The sequence below is a fragment of the Suncus etruscus genome, chromosome 6, assembly GCF_024139225.1.
Source record: "Suncus etruscus isolate mSunEtr1 chromosome 6, mSunEtr1.pri.cur, whole genome shotgun sequence".
In the NCBI taxonomy this organism is placed as follows: Eukaryota; Metazoa; Chordata; class Mammalia; order Eulipotyphla; family Soricidae; genus Suncus; species Suncus etruscus.
In genome coordinates, this window is record NC_064853.1 from 54105824 (window position 1) to 54127068 (window position 21245).

The 21245-nt window shown below is 42.7% G+C and overlaps 1 protein-coding gene across 4 annotated transcripts in view; it reads left to right on the forward strand.

The window, feature by feature from the left end:
• LUZP1 (leucine zipper protein 1) overlaps positions 1-21245 on the forward strand; it is a 124640-nt gene that overhangs the window by 89560 nt on the left and 13835 nt on the right. For all 4 annotated transcript variants that reach the window (XM_049774649.1, XM_049774651.1, XM_049774648.1 and 1 more), the window contains exon 3: positions 6385-6438. The gene's annotated coding sequence lies outside the window, so the exon portion shown is untranslated. The remainder of the gene's footprint in view (positions 1-6384; positions 6439-21245) is intronic.

The window sequence follows — 21245 nt, forward strand, 5'->3', positions numbered from 1 at the left end:
TTGTCAGCTAAGGCAATGAAAAGTACTAATGCTAGAGAAAAGCTTGAGCAGTGAGTGGTCGGTAGCTGTAGTTGAGAGTGATAGTCCCAGAAAGATTTCTCTGGGGCAAGAGTGGAATAGGGCGGATGGTGTTTCCGGGGTAGGAGTTCCAGCACCCATGAGTGCGCATAGTAAAGGAATTTCAATATTCCTTTCAGACTCACTCAGGTCTCTTGGGAACAAGGCACAGTCAGGAGTGGTGAAGACGCTTCTTGAGGGAGTGGGAAACTTCCAGACAAACTGTTGCCCTGTTAATTGGTTCAGGATTCTTGTTTCATTTCTTCCCTGGAGCATTTTTCCTACCTCGGAGAATTGGGTTATGAAATTAATTGCTGGTTGGAAGGAGTTGAAGCCAGTATTAGTTTCTTCATGGATCTTTCTGTTTTTTTTTTTTTTTTATAATACTTGCGTGTCTTTTATTGGAACACCGCTTAAAAAACAAAACAAACTATATTTGATTAACTTAAGGGCGAGGAAGGAATATATAAACCCAGGTTTTAAACCCTGGTTTGTGTACAATCTACTACCAAGTTATGTGTCAGGCAATGAAAAAAAAAAAACAAAAAAACCTTTTGTGTTTATTTTCTCCTTGGTTGTGGGGAAATTAAATGATGTTCCCCCATCCTGTGTGAGTGTATGTGTCTGGGACTAATTGCCAAAATAGTGGTCAGGAGGCCACTCAGTTCATTGAGGATGCTGCTTGGACATTGACTGCAGTACTGGGTATTATGTGGGTGACCTCTGTTGTGCTTGGGGCCTCTCGGATCACATCTCTTAGTGCTTGGGGCCTTTTGGGCTGTAGCCAGGGATGCTCGGACTGTGTGGTGGCAGGAATTGAGCCTACACCAACCATTGAGCATAGACCCCAATTGCTGTACTATCACTTAGCTCTTTTTTTTTTTTCTTTTGTATGGTGCCAGGAATAGAACATAAGACAAACACTCTACCACTGAGCTACATTCCAGGTCCTTAATTTTCTTTTTCTTTTGTGTGTTTCGGGGGGGGGGGGGGGTGGGTTTGAAGGTCAGTTTGAGCCATAATAAATGGTGCTTCGGGGACCATAGCTGCTGGAGATCAAAATGGGGTCATCTTCAAGGCAAATACCTTATTTCTTGGACAATCTCTCTAGCACCTCAGGTTCTTGATTTTTATTAGCAAAATGTAGCAACATATATGTTTATTTTTATACAGAATATTTTTCTGTATGCTGTCACTTTTGCTCTGATGATTAAATAATTGACCACTTGGGGTTATGGAGATAATAGGAAGGTAGGGTATATGCCTTGCTTGCATTTAACCAGGTTTGATCCCCAGGACATATGAACTCCTTGACAGGAGTGATCCCTGAGCAAAGAGCCAGGATTAAAACCCTGGCACAAACATTATCCCCCAAAATGACCGCTCACCTCAGTCATGTGCTGTGAACAATGTTTTCATAAGTCGTCTATCATTGATGAGCCCAACTCTATGAAGGTGGTCCTAATAAGTTACTCCACAGGGGCTAAGTGTGTGGTGGGCTCTACCATTTAGGTGTGCGTAATTATACTTTAACATTCACACAATGAAATCTCCTCACAGCGTTTTTCTCAAAATGCATTCCTGTCATTAAGTAACACAGGTCTGTACATGCCTAGAACAACTCATAGAGCTAAGCACTGAGCATTAAACAAAACAGAATTTTTGCACTCAAGAATTATATTCTCTGGCTGGGCTGTGGCTAGTGGTAAAGTATCTACTTTGCATGTGTGAAACCTCGGATCTCATTCCCAGCACTCCTTCTCACTCACCCTCGCCAAATTCTAATGGTTAAGTACAAATAAAAAATAAATGACAGGTGGATAAACACAAATAGGTAAATATTACCTATTAGGCATACTGTTACAAAGCAGAGTAGGGTAATAGAGGGGAAATGAAGGATTATGACAGTGTATAAGGTGACCACTCAAGCCTTCTTATATGGCTTTTATTATATTTAGTAGACTCCCCCACCCCCCGAATTATCCCCACACTCAGCAGTGATTTTGTGTGTGTGTGTGGGAGGGGGGGAGACAGCATACCGACATACTCAGGGGTTTCTCCTGGCTCTGTGCTCAGAAATCACTAATTGATGGTGCTTGGGGGACCACAATGCAGAGAATTGAGCCTGGGATGGCCACATACTTAATAGGCAAGTGGCCTCTCACTGTACTATCTCTCCGGCCTCAGTGGTGACTTTTGTTGGTTGATTAGGGAACCATATGCAGTGTTTGGGGGATCATTCATCTGTTTTTTTTTTTTTTATTCATTTTAGGCCATACCCAGCTGTGCTCAGGACTAACTTCTTCTTTTATTTTTTTGGCCACACCTGACGGTGTCCCCGGGTTACTCCTGGCTCTGTGCTCAGAAATTGCTCCTGGCTCAAGGGACCATTTAGGATGCCAGGGATCAAACCCGCGTCCGTCCTGTGTCAGCTGTGTGCAAGGCAAACACCCTACCACTATGCTACTGCTCCGGTCCCCAGGACTAACTTCTGACTATATTCAAGGAGTACACTTCTGGCACTGCTTAGGGGACCTCATGCAATGCTAAGGATCACTTCTAGGTTAGCTGGATTTAAGGCAAGTGTCCTACCTACCCTCTGTCTGTCTCTCTGGCCCCAGACACCATAGAATTTTTTAGAAAATAGGGGACAAAGGGAGGTGAGAGATGGGAGCTAGAGGGAACCCCCATGTGAGCATTGATGGGGTGATTGTTTTAAGCCCACAGATGAAAGAATTCAGCTTGGGAGGTACCTAGTATATCAAGAAGAGGAGACAGCAGGTATAATAGACTTGGGGTTTAGTAATGATTCATCATGTTCAAGGACCCACAGGAGGCCAATATGACTGAAGAATAGCTAGGAAAGAGAAACAGGAAATGCCAGTGAAGAAGTAATGGAACTCTTGGGACTGAGAATACAGTGGGCAAGGTGCTTGCCTTGCACTTGGTTGAAGTGGGTTCTATTCCTGGCATCCCATACAAACTCCAAAGCACTGCCAGAATTGATTCCTGAGTGTAGAGCAGGAGTAACCCCCTGAGCACTCCAGCTGTGGCCCCAAAGAAAAATTACAAAGAAATGATGGAACCTAACCCAGAGGAAGATTACAGTCAAGATAAAGATGATCCAGCATTTTAAACTGTAAGATAGCCTCTGAAAAGCCAAGGGCAAAGGACTGACGTGGTCGGACTTAAATTTTAAAAGGCTTTATCTCTAAGCTTTACCTCTAGGCTAGAGATAGTTCACAGGCTGGAGTGTATAAGTTTAGCATGCATGAGCCTGGGTTCACTCCTCAACACTACATGTGAGTGGCATGAATGGCACCTCCAGATATTGCACAAGACCTAACCAAAATAACTGCTTACTCTTGCTGCTCTGGGAGAATAGACTGCAGGGAGGAGAAGGTAAGTGATGACAGAAGCAGGGAGATTAGTTTGGGAACTTGCAATTGTACTTTTTCAGGACTTGGGTGATACCAGAATAGTATGGTAATGGGTAGCCAGAAAGAAATTAATTTTAGGGGCTGGAGTGATAGCATAGCGGTAAGGCACTTGCCTTACATGCGGCCAACCTGGAATGAACCCAGGTTCAATCCCTGGCATCCCATATGGTCCCCTGAGACTGCCAGGAGCGATTTCTTTTTTCTTTTCTTTTCTTTTCTTTTCTTTTCTTTTCTTTTCTTTTCTTTTTTTTCTTTTCTTTTCTTTTCTTTTCTTTCTTTCTTTCTTTTCTTTTCTTTTCTTTTCTTTTCTTTCTCTCTTCTCTTTTCTTCTCTTTTCTTCTCTTTTCTCTTTTCTTTCTTTTTTCCTTCCTTCCTTCCTTCCTTCCTTCCTTCCTTCCTTCCTTCCTTCCTTCCTTCCTTCCTTCCTTCCTCCTTCCTCCCTCCCTCCCTCCCTCCCTCCCTCCCTCCCTCCCTCCCTCCCTCCCTCCCTCCCTCCTTCCTTCCTTCCTTCCTTCCTTCCTTCCTTCCTTCCTTTTGTTTTTTTTTGGGGGGTGGGTTACTCCTGGTTATCTGCTCAAAAATAGCTCCTGGCAGGCACAGGGGACCATATGGGACACGAGGATTTGAACCAACCACCTGAGGTCTTGGGTCAGCTGCTTGCAAGGCAAACGCTGCTGTGTTATCTCTCCAGCCCCCAGGAACGATTTCTAAGCGCAGAGTCAGCAGTAACCCTAGTGCTGCTGAGTGTGTCTCTCTCTCTCCCCCCCCCCAAAAAAAGAAAGAAATGAAGTTTAGACATATTTTGAAGACAGAGACAAATTCTGTTCTACATTTAGAGAATTAACTTCTGGGTCATTTGGGCTTGAGGGGATCATTGGAAACTTGAAAATGATGTAGTAAAATCTTAAACTTACTGAGTCAAAGACAAGACTGTAGAGTGACCTTTACAAAGTCAATTTATGTTCACAAGAAGCCATACTAGCTGCTAAGTCGTCTTTTCATTTAAGTGCTGCCATGATTTTATTTAAACTATAAAATCAGGGAAGAATCACAGGACAGGAGCCCTGGGTTCCATCCCTGACACTGCATGATTTACTTGGGTGTAACCTTTAGGTACCAAAAACTTACCCACACCTAAACTAGGATGATATTATAGAAATACAGAAAATGAACAAGAGGAAAAAACTCAGACTATCCAGAGATAATTACTATGTAGCCCTTGAATATGGATCAGGGTAATTCATTTCTTTTAAGAGTTTCTAGGTTAGATGGTCAGGAATATGCCATAAAGATTATATGCTATAATTAGTTGCTTAAAATTTTTGGGCTTGTTTTTGGGTCACACCCAGAAATGCTTGGGAATTAGTCCTGGAGGTGTTCAGGGGTATCCTGTGAGGTGCTGGAATCAAACTTTGTTGGCTGCGTACAAGGCAAGCACCTCACCTACTGTACTATTGCTCCTGTCTCTGTTTGAATTTTTTTGTGATTCCCAAAAGTCAAAAATTAGGGATGTCTTTCATGCACATATTATTAAATACTGATGAATGGATTGATATTTAGAAAAAATTATTTTAATGGCATTCTGAGATTTGTTCTTGATTATATTTTAAATAACTTGGATGAAGAAATAGATAATTTGGCCATTGAATTTGTAAATAGTGTCTTCAAGGTATAGAAAAATTTTAAGACAGTAAATTTTAATTTAGACAAACATTTGCATTGTTTTGAGGCCATACATGACTGGTACGTAGGACTTAATTCTGACTCTGTGGTCAGAGATCAATCCTGACCATCTACAGTGCAGGGAATCGAACCTGGGCTGCCTGCTCCCCACTGTACTATCCAGCCCCTAGGCTTAACTATAGATTGAAAACAACCTTGCAAGTAACGGCAAGTAGTAATATAAGCTGAAACTTAATTGAGGTGGATCAGGTAGGACCTGATCTAAGTACTCATATATTAGCTCACCCTTGAAGGTGATAGCTGTTAGACACAGAGAGAATTCAAGCAATTTAACACAGAGCCAATGAATCATAAAGTCAGGTCTGTTTTATTTTATTTGCCTTTTTTTTGTTTTTGGCTTTTGGGTCACACCCGGTGGCGCTTAGGGGTTACTACTGGCAAGCCTTGGGGGACCATATGGGATGCTGGAATTCCCTTACTGCTGTGCTATCGCTTCAGTCCTCTGGCTTGGGAGACAATATGGGACGCCACGGGATCGAACTGTGGTCCATCCTAGGCTAGTGCATGCAAGGCAGACACCCTACTGCTTGTGCCACCACTCTGGCTTTTTTTTTTTTTTAAATGTTTCTGGACCATAACTGGTGATGCACTGTGTTAGCTCTGAGCTTAGAGATCACTCCTGACTGGGTTTGGGGTACTACAATATATAGTGGTGAGAATCGAACCCAGACTAATCACATGCAAGGCAAATGCCCTATCCACAGCAAAATCAATGCTTGAAGTTAGGCTGTTTGTCTCAAAGCTAATCTTTGAGATAATCTTTAATCATTGCATCTTACTGAGAACAAATGAAATCAGAAGTTAACCTTGGAGCCTATTTATACTGGTGGTACAATCCTGCCTTGCAGGTGGACCTAGTGCTGAGCTGGGTCCTGGAGAATGTTGGATTCCCAGCAAAGTGTGACCCCAGCAAGCTCCAAAATAAAAAAATGTGTGGGTCCCTTTCCCCTGTCAATTGCAGCAAGAATAACAAAGGGAAGGGAAAGGGCAGAGAGAAGCTCTACAATTTTTAAATTGAAAACATGATTTTATAAACTGAGAAATAATTGGCATGTCATTGTCTAAGGTTGTAGCATGATGGCTTTACATGTATTTTGAAATGATTACCAAAATTGGCGACTTTAACATCCATTTTCTCCTATAGATACATTCAAAAGAAAAGAAAGAAGAAAATAAAAAGGACCAAGAAGTTCTTGTGGTATGTATTCTTAGGACTTATTTTTTTTTATTTTTTGGCCACACCCGGCAGTGCTCAGGGGAACTCCTGGCTATCTGCTCAGAAATAGGATTTATGTTTAACAGTTATCCTTCATATTACATAGCATTGTGGCTGTAGTCATCGTGGTTTTTTTTTTTGAGATGGGAGAGATTCGGGGTGAGGGAGACAGTGGTTTAGGCCAAACCTAGTGGTACTTAGGGGTTATTCCTGAGTTTATGTTCAGGAGCAATCCCTGCTAGTGACCAGAGAACCAAATGTGGTTCCAGGGACTGAATGTGTTCCACTACACGCAAGACAAGTGCCCATACTCCTGTTTTATCTTTCCATCTCTGAATTGTTTTGTCTGATTTAGTTTCGTTTTGATTCATAGCCAGTGCTTTGGGGCCCTTCTGGCTTGGTGCTCTGGGAACCGTGTAGTCACATGCATGTGCTCCAGCCTTTGAGTCATCTCCCTGCCCCCATCAGGTTGTGTTTACGTCTCTAGTACTTATTTTTCCTGTATGTAATTCTTCATATATTTTGAATATGAACCCATTATCATAACTTGTTTGCAAATATTTCCCCTTCCTTCATTGATTGTGTTGTTCTTTTTTCTTCATGGATGATTTCTTTTGGTTATTGCAGAAACTTTTTAATTTGATGTAATACTGTCTTTTAAAAAGTTATTAGTTTCGTTTGTTTTTGGTGTTCAGAGGTTACTACTGGCTCTTTGAGAAATCACTCCTGGCAGCCTCGGGGGGACCATATGGGATGCCGGGGATAGAACCTGGGTCTATTCTGGATTGGCTGCATGCAAGACAAACACCCTATTGCTATGCTTTTACTACAGCCCCTAAAAAGTTTAATTTTAATGTTTGTACATAGTGTCACATCAGAAAAATGACTACCAAGACCCATTAAAGGAATTTTATTCCCACTTTCTTCCAGGAATTCTACGATTTCAGATTTTACATTTAAATCTTTAAATATTTATTTGTTTATTTATTTTTTGGTTTTTGGGTCACACCCGGCAGTGCTCAGGGGTTACTCCCGGCTCTATGCTCAGAAATCGCTCCTGGCAGGCTCAGGGGACCATATGGGTTGCTGGGATTCGAACCAATGACCTTCTGCATGAGAGGCAAACACCTTACCTCCATGCTATCTCTCCGGTCCCATAAATCTTTAAATACATTTTAAGTTAATTTGTGAATTGTGCTAACGTTAACTTTCATTTTTTTTTTAAATCATGTGACATTCTAGTTATTTCAGCACTATTTATTGGAGTATCTTTTCTTCATTGAGTGTCACGGCCAAACAAAATCCCAACAAGAGGGTTCGAAACAGGGTTTAACCATGACAGCCATGTCCTCATGGGCCTTAGAGAACTCTCCCTCCTCCATGTTCTCACCACATACCAGTGAACAAAGCAGGGAGGTCAGGGGCCTTACAGCCAGTCCCTTAGGCCAAGAGAGAGCGAAGGTTGGGACTAGGGCAAGGAATCAGCAATGGAGAGGACCAGAGCAAAGGGAACACAGGAGAAGCGGTCAAAGGCAACAGAAACAGGGAATCCAGAGCACTGTTTCTCCGGCAGCAACATCCAGCAGTTCTGGCAGGTGCAGCACCCCCTCCACGCACTGCATTTCAGCCTGTGATTTATATTACACCAGTCCCCCACCAACTCTCTCCCCAGGCCAACTGCCCCCAAAAGGCAGTTACAAGAGGCCCCTCCTGACATCTTAACCCTTAAAGGGGCAAGAAACTCTTATGGATGACCAGAGGCCATAGAGTCTCTGTTCCCTTATAACTGAGTATTTTTGTTTTGCTTTTGGGCCACAACCTGTGTTCACTTTGTGTGTCTGTGTCACATTGTTTTTTCACTTATGCTTTTGCATACATAACATTCTTCTGTATAGTGTAAACTATTCTATTTTTTGGTGGATTGGTGGAGGGGCTATGGGACACCAGGATTGAACTCAGGTTGGCCACGTGCAAGGCAAACACCTTACCTGCTGTATTATTGCTCCAGCCTGTATAAACAACTTTAATATGCACTAGGAGGGCCAGAGTGATAGCACAGTGGCAGGGCATTTGCCTTGTACATGGCTGACCCAGTATGGACCCGGGTTTGGTTCCTAGCATCCCATATGATCCTCCGAGCCAGAAATGATTTCTGAGCTCAGAGCCAGGAGTAACAACCCCTGAGTGTTGCCGGTGTGGCCCAGAAACCAAAAACATAATTAACAACAACAACAACAACAATAATAATAATAATAATATGCACTGGGAAAATAGGAAACTTAATGTGGCTCACTTCATTGGAGTGTTTGTTTTATTGTAGTTGTGTAGAGCTGAATGAACTTTCAGTTATCTCTGGAATGTGCCTCTATGACTTGAAACTGGGAATTAGAAAACTTCCTGCTTTGTTCTCTTATGATGTTTTTATCTCTAGGTTCTTTCATGATACCAAATACATTTTAGAAACCTTTCTTTAGTTTCTGTAAAAAGTACCATAATCTTTTTTATCCTTTTGTGGGGCATAGTACACAGGGGCTTCTCCTGGATTCTGTGCTTAGGGGTTGCTCCTGGTGGGCTTAAAACTGTGTGGTACCCATGATCAGACCTGGACTCCTGCATGCAAAGCATACACTCAGCCCTTTGAGCTCTGTCTCACCTAACAGCAGAATCTTGATAGGGATAGTTTGGGATGTTTTTTTTTTCTTATTGATATTTTATTAATAATAAATTCTTTTAGAATTCTCCCTTTGCATTATTTATGACTAATTTTTTTCATCAAGGTCTTATACTTTTCAGTGTAGATTCTTCCTTTCCTGAATTAAATTCATTTGTAAGTATTTAGTTTTGGGTACTGCTATTAATGAAATCAGTTTTTTTTTAGAAGTTTCTGTAGGTTTATTTTTGTATCCTGCAACTTTACTGAATGTGTTGATTAGATCTAACAGTTTTTCAATTTAGTGTTAGTATTTTCTTTTTAATTTTTTTTAATTTCAGGTGCCATATTTTATAATACTATTAATGGTAAGGTTTCATGCATAACACAATCCAGCATTATTGTCTCCCTCAAAGTGACCAATTCACTCCACTGTTGTTCCAGTGGATCTCCTATCCTAAATTGTCCATCTTCTTCATGTGATAACCTTCTTATTTTGTTTGTTTTTGGGGCACACCTGGCAGCTCTCAGGGATTACTCCTGGCAGGCTCAGGGGAACATATGAGATGCTGAGGACCAAACCCGGGATGGCCACATGCAAGGCAAACACCCTTCTGTGCCCTACTTGCTCTGGCCACTATGATAGTTTTAATTTAGAATTTTCTGTAAAGTCCACAAATAGAATAATTTTTGTTTTGTTTTGTTTTTGGGTCACATACGGCAGCGCGTAGGGGTTACTCCTGGCTCAATGTTCAGAAAATGCTCCTGGCAGGCTTTGGGGACCATAGGGGATGCCGGCATTCGAACCACCGTCCTTCTGCATGCAAGGCAAATGCCTTACCTCCATGCTATCTCTCCGTCTCCTAGAATAAATTTTACTTGTACGAATTATAATACCTTTTATTTCCTTTTTTAAGTATATTTTTTTATTTATTTAAACATCTTGATTACAAATATGATTGTGATTAGGTTCAGTCATGTAAAGAACACCCCCCCTTCACCAGTGCAACATTCCCACCACCAATGTCCCAAATCTCCCTCCATCCCACCTCACCCCCACCTGTACTCTAGACAGGTTTTCCAGTTCTCTCATTCATTCACATGGTTATGGTAGTTCTCAGTGTAGTTATTTCTATAGCTGCACTCACCACTCTTTGTGGTGAGCTTCGTGAAGTGAGGAAGTTCCAGCCCTCCCCTCATTGTCTCTGAGGATTGTTGCAAAGATGACTTTTATTTTTCTTAAAACCCATAGATGAGTGAGACTATTCTGCGTCTCTCTCCCTCCCTCTGACTTATTTCACTCAGCATAATAGACTTCTTGCCTTATTGCTCAGCTATTCTGTTGAATAGATGAGAAGTTATCTTTGGGCCTCATTTCTGCCCTAAGGTGAAAGGCCTTTGAATATGAGGCCTTACTATCTATCTATGTAATACACTACATGATATATAGTATCATATATTACTATGTTGAGATGTTTACTTATCTAATTTGTTGAGTTTCTTTCATGAATTAATGTTTAATTTTGCTAAATGTTCTTACGTATCTTGAACATATTCTTTCATTATATTAAAGTAATGTGATTAGATTTAGTAGCCTTTTATTTTTAAAAAATTAGTAAGAACCTGCAAATTGGTAATGCATCTGCTAGATTAGCTCATGCAGTCTTGGGTTTCATTATTAAAACTGGATCAACCAGGTCATCTTTCAAATCCACCCCCAGCTCTTTGCCCTACTGCTACTGTCTTCATACAGGCCCTTAACCTCACTCTTGACTATTACAATAGCACCTTAGTTTATTCTGTCAGAATGTTCTTTCTAAATGGAGTTCTTATTGTGTTACTTTTTTATTTAAGTCACTTTATCCGAAATAGGTTGCAAACCGGCTTTTCATATCCACTGGTAGGCATGTAGGCTATGTTGGTAATATTTTTTTCTAAACTTGATTTATTGATTGAGTGGCTTCCCGGGCCACACCCAGCAGCACTCAGGGGGTCAGTCCTGGCTTCTGCACTCAGAAATCACCCTACCGCTGTGCTATCTCTTCAGCCCCATATAGGCTATCTTTTAGAGATTCTACACAGTGTTGTTTTCGTTTGTTTTGTTTTTGTTTTTGGGTCACAACTGGCAGCACTCAGGGTTTACTTCTGGCTCCAAGCTCAGAAATCGCTCCTGGCAGGCCCGGGGGACCATATGGGATGCTGGGATTGAACCACTGTCCTTCTGTATGCAAGGCAAACACCCTACCTTCATACTATCTCTATGGCCCCAGCACAATGTTGTTTTTTTATTCTTTAAAAATGTTTTGGGCCATGTGGCTGAAGAGATAATACACCAGACAGGGCATTTGCCTTGGATAAGGTTGACCCCAGGTTCAGTCCTTGGCATTCCTTATTTATTATTGTCTGAGCCCACCAGGAATAAATGCTGAGTACCAATGAGTGTGGCCATCAAGCAAAACAAAAACCCCAAGTGTTTTTTATTTTTATTAAATTGGTCACATTAAAGACATCCTATAAAAGCAGAACATGATCTCATCTGTTTGCTATCATCCTACCGGGCTCTGTCAGTTAATTTACATTGTTTCTTTTTTTGTTTTTGTTTTTGTTTTTTTTTTGGTTTTTGGGCCACACCCGGTAACGCTCAGGGGTTACTCCTGGCTATGTGCTCAGAAGTTGCTCCTGGCTTGGGGGACCATATGGGACACCGGGGGATCGAACCGCGGTCCGTCCAAGGCTAGCGCAGGCAAGGCAGGCACCTTACCTTTAGCGCCACCACCCGGCCCCCACATTGTTTCTTTAGTATTTGCATTTGTGACCTTTTACTTAAAGACTAAGTGATCTGTTTTAGAATAAGTACCTAGATCTGAAGCAGTTCCCTAGATGCTGTTTGTCCAATGTGGAATATGATAATGCCTTTTCTTTTATGTTTTTGGCTTTTGGTTCACCTAGAGGTACTCAGGGGACTGTGTGCTGCCAGACATTTAACCTGGGCCTCCTTCATGCAACACATAGGGTTAGCCGGTTTGACCTTTCTCTCCAGCCTTACATTTATGTAAGACTTATCTGCCCAATCATGCAGTGCAGTCCCAGTATAGCAACATGAAAATGACATCGTCTCTGCTTTTGGAGCTCAGCCCCGTAGAGAAATATAAATCTGTAAGTGAATATGAGAAAAGTATTCATAAAGGTTAAAATAGTGCATTTTGTTGTGGGAAGGGGCTATTTGAAAAGGTTTCAGAGATCAGGACCATGAAAGATTTTTTTCTGTGAGAATGGGTCAAGAGAGAGAGTCTTGGAAAAAGAGGTAAATGGAGAAAGGGGAATTCAAAACTTACTCCTCAAACATTAATATCTCAATTTCTGCACTTTGAGCAAGAAGCTCTGTGTTTGCCTTGTGTACATGCCAACCTTATCTGCTATCTTCTCTGCTCTTCCCCTGGTGCCTTTCATGTCAGCCATGTTGATTCCTCAGATGCAGTTGTTTTGTTTTCTTCCATTTTTTCTACTTATATTTATTTTACACATCTCATGCGCTAGGTCTTGTTTAAGGTGCTTGAGGTACAATAGATAAAAAAAAATAAATAGGGGTCGGAGCTATAGCACAGCAGTAGAGCTTTTGCCTTACACATAACTGATCTAGGACAACCTTGGTTTGATCCCCCAGCGTCCCATAGGGTCCCCCGAACCAGGAGCGATTTGTGAGCACTTAGCCGGGAGTAACCCTTGAGTGTCACAGGGTGTGGCCCCAAAAAAAGCAAAATAAATAAATAAACATATAAAATGTTCCTGATTTCATTGCTCTTGCACTTATGCTAAAATGCCAGGGACCTGAGCAATAGTACAGTGGTTAAGGCACTTGCCTTGCACTTAGCCAATGTGGTTCTGTCCCCTGCACCATATATGGTTCCTTGAGTTCCTCTGGGAGTGATCCTTGAACACAGAGCTAGGACTAAACCCTGAGCACCATGAGTGTGGTCCCAAAACAAATAAACAAATAGTCTCTTTCTTGGGTCAGTAGTGCAGTGGGTAAAGTGCATCTGACCTTGGCCCAGTTGGCCCCCTGAGCCCTCCAGGAATGATCCCCAAATGCAGGCTCAGAAGTAAACCCTGTGCACTGCTAGATATGGCCCATTTCTCCCTCCCTTTCCCCATAAAAAGTCAGCTAGTAAGCAAATTCACAAGTAGTCAGATAGTTAATATTTGACAAAGAAAAGTAAGTACCGCATATTTTGCTTTATAAGATGCACCTGACCATAGACACACATAGTTTTTAGACGAGGAAAACAAAAGACATCTGGAGATGGCGGCCAGGAACAACCAGCCTGTGAGGCCAAAGTCTATTTACAATATGCTGGTCCACAGCTGATTAAACACATTTACCTAACTTTTTTTTTTTATCAAAAAATAAAAAACTTTTTAAAATACTTTTTTGTTAATATAAAAATATATAGGGGCGGGGCCGGGCGGTGGCGCTAGAGGTAAGGTGCCTGTCTTGCCTGCGCTAGCCTAGGACGGACCGAGGTTCGATCCCCCGGCGTCCCATATGGTCCCCCCAAGCCAGGAGCAACTTCTGAGTGCATAGCCAGGAGTAACCCCTGAGTGTCACCGGGTATGGCCCAAAAACCAAAATATATATATATATATATGGGCCAGAGCGATAGCGCAGTGGTAGGGCATTTGCCTTTCATGTGGCTGATCAGGAGGGACCTCGGTTCAATCCCTGACATCCCATAGCCAGGAGCGGTTTCTGAGCGCATAGCCTCACCCGGTGTGGACCAAAAACCAAAATATATATTAAGTCCCCTGCACTCAGGCTTTATCTCCAGGTTGCATTGCTCCATGAGATGCATCTTATGGTACAAAAATATGGTATGTAAAGTTTCTGAGGAGTACATATTTTGCAGACAAGCACATTGGATTTGACCCCCCATACAAGTTTGGGTCCTCAAACATCAATCTGGGAGTACCTCCTAATACTACTAGGTATAGCTCCCTCAAAATAAATAAAAATTGGGGCTGGCGAGGTGGCGCTAGAGGTAAGGTGTCTGCCTTGCAAGCGCTAGCCAAGGAAGGACCGGGGTTCGATCCCCCGGCGTCCCATATGGTTCCCCCAAGCCAGGGGCAATTTCTGAGCGCATAGCCAGGAGTAACCCCTGAGCATCAAACGGGTGTGGCCCAAAAAACCAAAATAAATAAATAAATACATAAATAAATAAATAAATAAAAATTAAAAAAAATATAAAAAGGGGCTGGAGCAGTGGCACAGCAGTAGGGCATCTGCCTTGCATGAGCTAACCTCAGATGGCCTGCGATTCAACCCCCTGGCGTCCTATATGGTTCCCCAAGCCAAGAGCGATTTCTGAGTGCATAGCTAGGAAGTAACCTGAGCGTCACCTGGTGTGGCCCAAAAACAAAAAAATAAAATAAATATATAAAAAGTTATTTTGGGGGGCTTGGAGAGATAGCACAGCGGCGTTTGCCCTGCAAGCAGCCAATCCAGGACCAAAGGTAGTTGGTTCGAATCCCGGTGTCCCATATGGTCCCCCGTGCCTGCCAGGAGCTATTTCTGAGAAGACAGCCAGGAGTAACCCCTGAGCAATGCCGGGTGTGGCCCAAAAAACCAAAAAAAAAAAAAAACATGTTATTTTGGTTGTTATTACTTACTTATCTATCTATCTATCTATCTATCTATCTATCTATCTATCTATCTATCTATCTATTTATTTATTTATTTTAGCTACACCTGGCAGAGCTCAGGGGTCATTCCTGACTCTGCTGTTAGGAATTATGCCTGGCAATGCTTGTGGTACCATATGGGATGCCGGGGATAGAACCTGGTCGGGTGCATGCAGAGCAAGTATCTTCCCTACTGTCCTATCTCTCAGACCCAGTATGAAAATATTTGATATATTTTATGTGTATCTGTGTGTAAAGAGACTCTTATTTCAGAAACTATCCAGAGACGTCTGAAATGTCTTAGGAAGTAATGAGTCTCCTTCCGGTCTTCAGAAGTGTTTGAATAGTAGAGAACTCCTTTGTTTGTCTTTGGATGACAGCTGGTTCTGCTTAGGGCTGACACCCGGTTTTGCTCTCAGGGATCACTCCTGATGGCCTCGGAGGTCATATGGAGTGCCAGGATCAAACCTAGGATGGCCTCATGCAAGGCCGTACATACACAATTATAAAGGAAAAAAAATTTTTTTACCAGCTTCCCACTTTTCAATGACTTTTGGGAATAGGAAGTGAATCAAGGCAGCTGTGTCGGGGGGACGGGCAAGGCAAGTTTGATTATGTTCTATTTCAGCCCTTCCTGATACACTAGGACAGGAAGAAGAGTCAGCCTCCAACATGCCGTGCATTAAGCCACATGAAACTAACTGGGTTCAATGGCTTTAGCAAAAATAGAGCCCTAAATGAGAGGATATTGGTCCTGCAAGCATCCTTTTAAGTAGGAAATGAACTCTAGACCCTTGGCATGGGGGCAAAGTTGGCATTAAAAAATGTGACTATTCTTTGCTCTCTTTACTCATGAATTTTGAGGTTAAACAATTTCCTTCTCAGATCCCACTGCTTCTAGAATATACATAACAGGGCTGGAGAGATAGCACAGCAATAGGGCGTCTGCCTTGCACACAGCCGATCCAGGACGAATGGTGGTTCAAATCCCAGCATCCCATATGGTCCCTGTGCCTGCTAGCAGTGATTTCTGAGTGCAGAGCCAGAAGTAACCCCTGACTGCCTCTGGGTGTGACCCAAAAACAAAAAAAAAAACAAAAAAAAAAAAAAAGAAAAAAGAAGAAAGGAAAAAAAATAGAATATACATAACAGATTGCAAAAGATGCTAAAAGAGCAGTGTAAACAAGAGGGGAAAGGAAACAAACAAAAAAAACCAAACGAGGTACTTAGGTAATACGGTCAGGCAAGGCTTCCTTATAATTGGTCTGTTTGATTCCTTAAAGGTAAAGAATGATCCCTCTCTAACACTTAGGAAAATGCGTGGTGCATTTTAGATGTTCTGTGAATGTCTATTAAATGAATTTTACTGTAAACATAATTCATGGGGAATATCAGAGGCACTGGGAAGAGCTATCAGTTCCTTCCCTCTATGTCTGTGTCTATGGAGTTAGCAAAGCTTTTGCTTTGCTGCCGGGTTAGGGCCAAAGGTTTGTCAGAGATAAGTGAAACTCAGCTCCTTTATGCATACAATTTCCTCATTTCCTCTGGGTGTAAGGGCTGATCGGTGCTACTTTTAGGAGTATTCTGCCTGGTGACTGCTTCCCTTAGGTATGCATGGTGATACTTTGGAGTTTTCCATAGTTCTGCTGACTTTAGAACATAGTATTGCAGTGAGGTAGCTTGGGTTGCTTTTCTACTTATTCAAAGGAAGGAATTGAGGCATAGTCAAGCTCAATAACATGGCCAAACAAGGGAGCATTCTTCAGAGAATATGACTTGGTTTTATGTATGTATGCATGTGTGTTATACATGTATAAATTACATTTTGGGGCTATTCTTGGCTCTCTGCTTAGGTGCTCTGGAAGGTAGTGCTGGGGATTTGAGCAAGGCTTGAGGCCAGTACAGTCAAATGCACAACAGGCTCTTACCTCCTGCACACACACACATTCTCTCTCAATGTTCCCAGTATAATGGATCTGGGGACTAGACCTGTACTCATTAGCGGATTCCTAGTTACTGTGTGACCATGGCAAGTTCAAGGTTCCCTACCCATAATGTTTACTATGTTGTTTTGGTTTTGGAGCCATATCCAGTGATACTCAAGGCTTATTCCTGGCTCTGTATTCAAGGATCACTCCTGGTGGAGGGAGATAGGAAGAACATTCTTGGTGCTGGAGCTTGAACCTGGCTTGGCTACATGTAAGGCAGACACCTTACCTGCTCTAGTCTCCATTCCACAATGTTATTTTGAAGGCTAATTAGAATAGTAGTAATGGGCACTATTTGTCATGATTATGTGCAAGCATTCCACTCAGCATGTAGAGGGCGAGTGGAAAGAGTACCATATTATGTATAGAAGGGAAAACCTCAGAAAAGCAACTTGGGGGCAGAAGAAATAGGATGGAGGTAGGGCGTTTACCTTGCATGCAGGACAGTGGTTCAAATTTCGTCATCCCTTATGGTCCCCCCAGCCTGCCAGGAGCGATTTCTGAGTGTGGAGCCAGGAGTAACCCCTGAGGGCTGCTGGGTGTGACCCAAACAAACAAACAAAAAAACAACAACAACAAAAGAAAAGCAACTTAATGTACAAAGTAGGGGCTGAGTCATAGTGACTGATCTGGGTTCTGTCCCTGGCATCCTTTACGATTTCTCGATTCTGCTAGAAGTGATTCCTAAGCTCAGATTCCTAAGCTCTGAGCACCACTGGGAGAAAAAAAAAAAAAAACACAAAAAAACCCCCACAAAGTTAATGATCTGGGATCTTATAAACAATATAGTAAATATTTAGTACTTAGTCTGTAGTAAGTACTTACTGTATTATCTGTGGTATAGTAGGGCTCAATTTGTGGTTACACTTTTTGTTCTCTTTATTTATTGCTGTTATCGATCTGTGTTATTAGAGGTAGTGATCAGGAGTCCCTACTTTGTAAAGAACTGAAGGAACAGTAGGATGCTAGGGATGAAATTCCTGGGGCTAGTGAGCATGCTCTGCATGCAAGATCCCTGCACTGCACATTCTCCTGAGCACTGCCAGGAGTAGCTCCTGAATATCCAATGTGGCCCTCCAGTGTTGTTACGTAAGGAGTTTTACACAATAGGAGACACTGGAAAATGGAGTTGAGATGGAAGTCCTCAGATTACTTTAACTGCTGAAGCAACCACCTTTTTTCGGGGTGAGAGGGGCGGGCTGTGTCAGATACCTAGAATCTGGGGCCGGAGAGATAGCATGGAAGGTAAGGCGTTTGCCTTTCATGCAGAAGGTCATCAGTTCGAATCCCGGCGTCCTCCGTGCCTGCCAGGAGCAATTTCTGAGCATGGAGCCAGGAGTAACCCCTGAGCACTGCCGGGTGTGACCCAAAAACCACACACACACACACACACACACACACACACACACACACACAAAGATACCTAGAATCTCATTAGAATCTCATCCAAGCAAGTTGGTAAGCCTCTGCCCCTGAGGCACCAAGATATCACAACATTTCCTTTATTTTTAAAATATGAGGATTGGAGCCTTGCTCGTGGCCTCCTGGGATGGACCTGAGTTGATTCCTGGCATCCCAAATGGTTTTCTGAGTCTGCCAGGAGCAATTTCTGAGCTCAGAGCCATGAGTAACCCCTGAGTGCCGCCAGGTGTGGCTCAAAATCCAAAATTAAATAAATAATAAAATATGAGGATTGGGCCAAATAGGTGATTTTTATTTTTGATTATTATCATTGCTTTAATTTGGGGGCCATACCTGGCAGTGCTCAGGGTTATTACAGTAGCCTGGCTCTGCACTTGAATCACTCCTGACTGTGTTCAGGGGACCATATGGGATGCTGGTGATCATACCTGGTTCAGCTCTATGCAATCAAATGCCCTACAAGTTGCACCTTTACTCCAGCTCCCAGGTGGTTTTATCTTAAATAAAAGATAAAGTCCTTTTCATAAAATAGTCGTATGGCGGGAGTACAATGTATTAAGAAGCTAAAATCAGTTGCTTTGTTGACTGAGTAAAACCTGAAACTTAGCCTTCCTCAGTCTTCTCTCCTTTGCTCTTTTGCCCCTAGATGACCCTGGAGGGAATTTGTTGAACCTGGTTTGAATTAGTAGACTTGGACTGGAGGATAGTTCGACCGGCTTGTGCAGGGGGTGGCGAACATGGGCTCTCGAGCCGCATGTGGCTCCCAGCCAAAATGAATGCGGCTCTTTGCCTCTTACCTTTCTTTTGTATACTGTGGCTCTTTGCCAAGCTTGGATTTTGTTCTGCTGCTTCTGAGGAGGGACCTCTGAGGAGAGATCTCCGAGCGCGGAGTCCCACCCCCAGGCTGCGTCCTCCTGTCTCTCATCCCTGGGAAACAACTGCACGGGCCAGCGAGCAGGGGACCCGTGTGCCACATGTTGTGTCACATTTTGCCGTGAGTTCTTAGTGTGGAGGACGCAGCACACCCTCACCAGCACTGCAGGATTTTGACCCTCACTCAAAATGGCAAAATGTAATATGTGTTTAATAGATTATTGTTAAAATTAGATGCTTTTGTGTGTTTGTCTGTTTTGGCAGGTCACTGTGTGGTGTGGCTTTCTGACTTTCATAGTTTAAAATTTTGGCTCACCACGGCGCTATAAAAACTGCTCTCAAGGGCCCGGAGAGATAGCACAGCGGCATTTGCCTTGCAAGCGGCTGATCCAGGACCTAAGGTGGTTGGTTTGAATCCCTGTGTCCCATATGGTCCCCTGTGCCTGCCAGGAGCTATTTCTGAGCAGACAGCCAGGAGTTACCCCTGAGCAGCGCCGGGTGTGGCCCAAAAACAAAAACAAACAAACAAAAAAAAAAGTTTGGCTCTTTGTGTCGAACTTGTTCGCCACCCCTGGGCTAGTGCATATGGTTTGCAAAGAGGAGGCCCTGGCATTTCATATGGTCCCTTTGGTCCCTTTAAGAGTACCCTTTTTGAGTATTGCTGGGTCTGTCTTGAAAACAAACAAAACCAGTGGATTCAGTAACCTTTCAGATAAAAGGGTTCTGGTGTTTGGGCCACACCCAGTGGTGCTCAGGGCTTACTCCTGGTTCTGTGCTCAGGGATCCCTCCTGGAAGGTTCAGGGGACCATCTGGGTGCTAAGGGTCGTACCTAGGTCAACCACATGCAAGGCAGATGCCCTTTCCACTGACTATACTATTGCTCTAGCCCTACTTTTAGATATATTTTGACTTCGAAATTCTATCCTAAGGTATGTTAGAAGATTCATCAATATTTTTTTTTGTGTGTGTGTGGTTTTTGGGTCACACCCGGCAGTGCTCAGGGGTTATTCCTAGCTCCAGGCTCAGAAATTGCTCCTGGCAGGCACCGGGGACCATATGGGACTCGGGATTCGAACCGATGACCTCCTGCATGAAAGGTAAACGCCTTACCTCCATGCTATCTCTCCGGCCCCTCATCAATATTTTTTGCTTTTTTTCCAACACTTGGTTCAGTAAAGCTAGTCCCCCTGTGAGTGATGAATTGTTTGTTTGTTTTGGAGCTGGGGGTATTTTTCTGTTCCATTTCTTTAAGCCGGAGAGCCGGCAGGAGTATTGTTCAGCCAGGAACAGCACTGTTTCTGTGACTGAATCACTGTGCAAGTGTCACGGGACTGGGCGCACGATCACCGAGATACTCCTGTGGGACCTGGCTCTTCGGATCTTGTGAGCTCTTTTCCCTTTCAAATCCATGAGTTGTTGACATAATTTTCTAGTATTTCCTGTGAATGGTTAGTACCACAGGGCTGATTGGTCATTGAAGGGCTCACTTAGCCATGTTTTAATCAAAATTTAAGCCTTCATTATGTGCTCGTTTCCCTGCTGGGTACAGAGAATATAGTAGTAAATAAGCAAAATCAGAAAAACAATAATTAACAATTTGAATACAGTGAAGTAGGTGTATGTGTGATCGGATCCAATACCAGCCTAAGAGTAAGAAAGAAAGGCCCTGACCTGTGGCATCACTTAAAATTGCTTCGTTGTTTGTGCTTATTTCAGTCCCCTATACACTGCATGGAGATATTTATTTATTTATTTATTTATTTATTTATTTATTTATTTATTTATTTATTTATTTATGGTTTTTGGCCACACCCAATGGCACTCAAGGGTTACTCCGGCTATGCTCTCAGAAATCGCTCCTGGCTCAGGGAACCATATGCGACTCGGAGGGATCCGAACTGCTGTCTGTCCTAGGTCAGCCACTGGCAAGGCAAACGCCCTACCGCTGCACCACTGCTCTGGCCCCTACATGGTGTTTTATTGAACTACCTGGCAAATGGCCCAAGCAAGTATTTTGAACATGTTTACAGTAGAAAATAGGGAGTGTTTCTTGCTTATTCAAATATATAATCAAAGACTTAAAGTTCCTTTTTCCATTTTCAAGAATGAGGATATATGTAGTCTAGGAAAAGAAGGGGAGACCAGAAGAAGCAAAGACAAGAAGACTGAGAAAGTTGTA